This window comes from Adiantum capillus-veneris, chromosome 5 (assembly GCF_014529385.1).
Source record: "Adiantum capillus-veneris isolate H3 chromosome 5, ASM1452938v2, whole genome shotgun sequence".
In the NCBI taxonomy this organism is placed as follows: domain Eukaryota; kingdom Viridiplantae; phylum Streptophyta; class Polypodiopsida; order Polypodiales; family Pteridaceae; genus Adiantum; species Adiantum capillus-veneris.
Window position 1 is genome coordinate 117617685 of NC_140935.1, and position 6913 is coordinate 117624597.

A 6913-nucleotide genomic window follows, 5' to 3' on the forward strand; every position below is an offset into this window, starting at 1 on the left:
CAACCTTGAGGCACATGAAGAGAATACCCAGTGGATTGAGGTTGCTAAAAATACGGGCCTTAGCACCCATATGCAAAAACAAAACATCACATACAAGTGTGTGAGGGTTGCATAGACACTTGTACATGTACTAACACCTTCTCTAGGTGGTAACTTTGTGCATAGTGGCACTGCAGGTGAGGGTAAGATAGAGAAAAAGGTGTAGAGGACACCTAGACTCTCTTTAATTTTCTTGTCTTTAATGTCAGTGTGTGCATGTGTGTATATGTATGCACTTCCATTTAGTATATGTGTGTGTGCGCGCGTGCGTGCACGTGCATGCACAGTTTCCACTTACTAATAGATATATTACATATGAAGAAGTTAGTAAAAATATACATATATAAATAAATGTGTGTTCGTATAAGCATATATATGTCTTGGGGGGTGCTATATAATATACCATGTGAGTTCAAATTAAGGGGTAATTTAACCCCATCTTCTTACAATTTTTTGCAAATAGAAGGGGCATATCTATGTATGCTATGTGAGTTTACAATATGGGTATTTTTATTCAATTCTTGTTTAGAAGTATACTACATTGTAGTAGTATTTTAATCCTACTTTGAAGTTTAGCCTCTAACGGACTTACTGTACATGGCCTTCCCAATATGATACAACTTTGGGCTTTATGTCCTTGGTTCACATGATGGCTTATCTTAGTTTATGCTTGAGACTATGTGCCTTTGCAATAAATGTTTTATGATATGAAGGGCGTGATTTCCATGGGAATCCCAAACCAACAAATTCTTTTTTCACGTGAACAAAGATCAAACAAAGCGCACTTGAGACTATGTGCCTTTGCAATAAATGTTTTATGATATGAAGGGCGTGCTTTCCATGGGAATCCCAAACCAACAAATTCTTTTTTCACGTGATCAAAGATCAAAGATCAGAATCTCTTAAGTTTATTCATCATTAGGAAATTTCGGAGGTCATTTGGAGGGCCTTTTAAGAAAGTGTATTTTTTGCACTCTCTTTTTAGAAAAAATGGCAAATAATAGAGTTGGGTCTTTCATGGTAAAAGTTCAAACAGTGTACTTTAAGTAGATTTCTTACTCTTCTGAACATTCGTTCGTAATGATTGAGGGATAATCTTCTTTTCAATTGCATTGAATGAACGTCGTCAATATGGAGGGAAAGAGGCTAACATGGAGGGACGAAGGCGCAGTCGCTATTCACTTTCCATTAAACCTGCACATTTGGCTAATGGCGCACTCCTCAAATGGCACAAATGTTACGCAGAAACGAGCCAAATATCACCTTCACATTGATTTGGACAATGAGTACCAACCATTGATTAAGCGTAGTAAATCAAACACACATATACCTCCCGCTTCCATAGACACGCTCAGAGCTTAGGGAGCTAAACACATAGATATCTGGACGAGAGGCTCTCTCTACCCTAAGAATCCAATGACTAATGCGTCTCCACCGTTTGTCAATCCTACAAGCTTATTGACCTTTGCTAGTGATGGAGAAAAGGGCCTTCTCGGTTATTGTAAATCTCTTACAAGAGAAGCTGAAACTTATAAGGGCATTCTCCAAGCTCAACAATGTGAGGTTGTTCGTCTTTCACATTTACATTCTACAGATCAGATTACCATTTTGCAACACAAAACAGAGGTACAGGAACTGAAAGGAAAGGTACGAAGTTGTCAAATGAAGGACACCATCTTGGGTGGTCATATCCGAAAGAAGAAATTGCGCAATCTTGAAACATTGCAGGTTGCATCCGGAGGTCTCAAGAAAAGAATCCGAGCATTAAGGTGATGCTTCTTGGTTGGCTACATTGTCTTAGTTAAGTAATCTTTTTGTTTTTTCTTGTTATGCATTGTTTTCATGTGCCTAAATAGTGTTAGTGAAGTAAATTTTCTGTTATTTACTTATGCATTGTCTTCATGTAGAGATTCAATCTATCCTAACAAGGAAAACATTGACCCCAAAGCCAATATAGGAAAGAGATTGAAGCCACTTATAAGTAGAAGCCTGGCAGCAGATATAGTACATGACAAGAAGTTTAAGGTCCTACAACGAAATATAGTGGACCGCTTTATTTCAGAGAACTCAGTTCCTGCAAAAGAGATACAAGGCACACTTGATTCACTTGGTGTAAGCAAAAGAGGATATTCCGCTATACAAAAATCTGTCTCATCCATCTTTGTTAAGAAGGGTATAAAATCCAAACTTTTACCATCGGCCTCAAGTGTTTGGAAAGAGAGGCTTCAGCTTAACGAGGCACAGGGAGACTATCTTGGACAACCCTTTCATATTAAAGCAACTTACAGTGGCCATGGAGCAAACATGGCATATGATGAGTTCAATAATATTTTTATGGACCTGCAGATGTTACAGAAGAGAATGGTGGAGTGTTACAACATCACATTTGAAGAGTCACGAGGGGTATTACATTTTGTGTTAAAACTGGATGAGTGTGAGCTTGTTAAAGAGAAAAAGCTAGAGCGTGTTACTATTACTTTAATGAATAGAGCCCTCTCAAAGTGTCCTAGTGATAATCCTTTGTATTTTAGTGTTCAATCAGAATCTAACATATGGTGGCTTGGTGCGTTTGAGGTAAGCGAGATTCTCAGGTAAGCTCAAATGTTCACATCTACTTAAGTCTCATTTATTTTGTGTTGCAGGTAAAAAAAGAAGATCATGAGATTCTATATTGGGTGTTCCATCAACCTAATATTCCGGAAGTGATTAATCGACAGACAAACAGGGAGAGGTACTACGTCTAGATGGAAGGGGATACTTTCAAGTTCAGTGGCATCTTGCAGGTGACCTCAAAACATTAAAGTGCATGTATAATTGTGGAATGGGTGCAATGGCAAAGTCGTCGTGTTTGTTCTGCATGGAGCCTGCAAAGGTCATGGACCGAAAGTGGTGGAGAAAATCTCCAACACGTCACATTGAGGACCCTACTTTTCGACTGGTTTTGAAAATACCACTTGTGAATGTCCACATATGTACAGTGCATGCCCTTTGTAGAATTGTGGAGAAATTGGTCTACTTATATATTGTGTTTACTTGGAAAATTAAGAACTCAGCAGAGCGACAAGTAGCCCTGCAGTGCTTAGAATTGGTACTGTCGGATATGGGGCTTCATGGTGGCAATGTAAAAATCCAGCGGGATGAAAAGAGATCAACTGTTGAGAAGGATGTCCCATGCAAACCATCCATCGGTGGGGTGAAGGCACGGAGGTTTTTATCTAAACCCCAAGGTATACGAGATCTGAAGCTAACAAAACATGGAAAAATATATAACACATCTTATGTTAGCAAGGTAGAGTATCAGAGCTAGAAAAAGCTACATATTGCAGTCAAAGACCAAGAACCAACTACTCGTAACGCGAAGACTGAGGTTTGGCGATCAATAGACATCCTATTTTTGATGTGCGACAAAGATGATTGGTCACAAGGTGATATGAACAAGTTCAAGGAGAATCTCAACCTTCTCAAAAAATCATTCAAGACAGCATGGACAGACACCCAGATTACTCACTACATGGTATTATCGTGTATTTGATTCTCTTTTATGTACAACTATGTGAGTGTAAAACATTCTAACTAATCTGTTTTCATATCCAGCACATCATCTTCAATCATTTACCATATTTTATACAAAAGTATGGGAACCCGGCAATATGGAATACCCAAGGGATGGAAAAGTCCCATTACATGGCGAGAAATGCTTATTTCAGGCACACATGACATGGTGGCTCTCGAATCAAGGCTAACAGTTTGAGAGAACTATTTGAATGGTTCTATCGTAGAATCATTCATCGAATGCAGGCAAAAGAAGTCTTGGCCTCTTTAGCAACAGCACAAGCCATCAGACATTTACAACAAGAAAAAGTTAAAAGACAATGGCATACAACAACTCCGGTGCTCGTGAAATTCAACAAAGGTGGAGAGAGACAATGGTGTATGTGAACCACAAGTGGAGAAAGATACTCTGAGTGGATGACATTGTACAAAATTTCTGTAATACATGATCTTATACAATTGCTACTTGAAGTGTATCAAGATTTTGAAGGTTCAATTTTGTTTTTTGTCACATCACCCTTGTAACGAATCATGAGATGTTTGCCATACTCTAAAAGTTCATCTGGGTTTTGTCTACCAAGATCTAGTGCCATTGCTGTGTAAGTGTAGTAATACGTTGCCCGACCACCTGTATAGCCCTGGCAGTAACCAAAACAATTTCTAGCAAACACTTTGTCCACAAGAATGACTTTATCTGCACTTTTGGGCAGCACGGGTCCACCTAAGCGTGATAGTGTCTTTAATGTGTAAGTTGCTATTGAACCCTCTTGTGACATGGAATTGTGAAAAACTACTATCGGCGACTCGCAAAGCTTTGAAAGGTACTGCGCTAGGGCCGCATCTCTTCCACGATACTCTCCAGTCCGCCGCCGAAGGAATTCATCCTTGTCAGCAATCCAAGACTGCACATATCATGTCTGAGTAAGTGACACACACACACACACATACACACACACACACACACACACACACACACACACACACACACACAAGGAGAGTTACCATGAAGCTCTCATCCTGCAGAAAGAGGTTTTCCTGCCCCACAGGTCTACAGATGTAGTTGACCCCTGACATAAATGGTTAAACCAATCCTCCACTTCTTTGTTACTTGTTGATGGTCTTAGGCTTTGTCTTATTGCTTGGAAGGTGGCTTCATCAGGTAGTGTCTCCCTGTATTTTTCAGCTTTCTCAAAGCATCTTCTGAGGCATTCCATTGGATTGTTGGATGTTTCCTATTCATCAGGTCCAAACATGACAAGTCTCACTCTCTCTCTCTCTCTCTCTCTCTCTCTCTCTCTCTCTCTCTCTCTCTCTCTCTCTCTCTCTCTCTCTCTCTCACTCAGGTATCAAGCCGGAGATGATCAAATGGACGGGAGATTTTACCCATGAGTGGATGTGTGATATGTTCAACCTTGCACTTCAACATGGTATGCCTTATGATTGGAGTACTAATTGGGTTAAGCCTTTGCATAAAGGAGGAGATGTAAAGAATGTAAGCAACTACCGGACTATAATGATTGGGTCTCTTATGGCAAAGTTGTTTGGGTGCATAATGGAGATGAAATTGAGTGATTGGGCTAAAGAGAATGACAAGCGTGCAAAGGGACAAGCGGGTTTTCGTCGATGCCATAGCACCATTGATCATCTTGTCACTCTTCGTGTTCTCATGGAGGAAAGTCGGTTGAAAGGCAAGCGATTGTATTGTTGTTTTGTGGACTTTAAGAAAGCCTTTGATATGATTCCACGTAACAATTTGTGGAGAAGGATGGAAGAACTCCAAGTTCCAAGTGAGTTTATGCTTGCGGTTTCTCGAATCTATGAGAAGGTGATTTGTCAATTGCGCATGGGAAGAGAAATTTCAGAAATTTTTGTAAGCACTATTGGGGTTAAACAAGGATGTCCATTGTCACCAACTCTCTTTGGTCTATGCATCGATCAATTGGAACAAATGGTACTTGACTTTATGCAAGAAGAAGGCATTGAAGAGGTCACTATTTGCAATGCGGTAATCATGCTTTTGTTGTATGCGGATGATGTAGTGCTTCTAGCACACACTTTAGAAGATGCACAAAAGCTTATGGTTGTCCTTGAGAACTTTTGCTTGCATAGTGGACTGATTGTAAATGAATCCAAAACAAAGGTTATGCTTGTGAAAACCAACCATAAGGAGAAGCCATGCATTGTGTACAACAACGAGACACTTGAAGTTGTTGAGAGCTTTAAGTACCTTGGCCTTGAGGTTCCATCCAATCACAAGTGGCATGAATGTGCTATGCGTCGTTTGGAAGCGGGAAAGAGAGCATATTATGCATTTGAGAACATGTGTAATGCGGGAAACATCAAGTGTTGGGTTCTCAAGAAGTATCTTTTTGATGCATTGGTGACACCGGTTCTTCTTTATGGAGTTGAAGTGTGGGGCGGGAGCATCTCAAAGTCTACTTGGAAAGAGTTTGAGAATGTCCAAAAGCATTTTCTTACAAACTTTCTCCAAGTTAAGACACAAACACCATATATGCTCCTACTTCTTGAGTCGGGATCTCTTCCAATTGAGGTTATGGGCATGGAAAGGGTTGTGGAGTACATGATAAAGATGCGTCAAAACCCCTCACATCGACTTCCTACAATTGCATGGGAAGCAAGCAAAAAAGTTCAAAAGACGCATAAAAGCAAGATCTTGAGCACGGGATGGATGCAAGACATAAAGAAGTGGTTTGGGAGATGGGATGCATTACACTTGCTACATGATGCTTCAATTGACTCTCAAGTGAATGAAGCTTTTCTACAACGCCAATGTATTACGGCTTGGGAGAAATCTGGTGGGTCACGCTTCATACATTACACCACCTATATTGCCCCCAACTACAAAACCATGTTCTTCGCTGAGAGAGGAAACCATACTCACACTTACATGCTTGAGCCTATTCCCTTGTCCGCGATACGCACTATCGCAGCAATTCGGCTTAGCTCCCATTTCCTTCGATGCGAGATAGGGCGTTGGGGCAATGGAGAAGAGTCAAATCGATTGTGCACATTATGCTCACTGCAAGTTCGAGAGTCTGAGTACCACACACTACTAGAGTGCTCAGCTTTTGATCACATCCGAACTTGCTTCTCTCACATTTTTAGCCATAACTTAGACCTACACACTTTCCTCTCCCAGCCAAAGTGTGGGCTCTCCATTGCAACTCTCATCACTACAATTTTGGAGCATCGAGAGTCACTCATCAGCCATACACATACTACATCACATGTAACTTTGGTCCCATAGGTCATATTTGACCTCCGAGGACGATAATAAAATCTATCTATCTATCTATCTCCA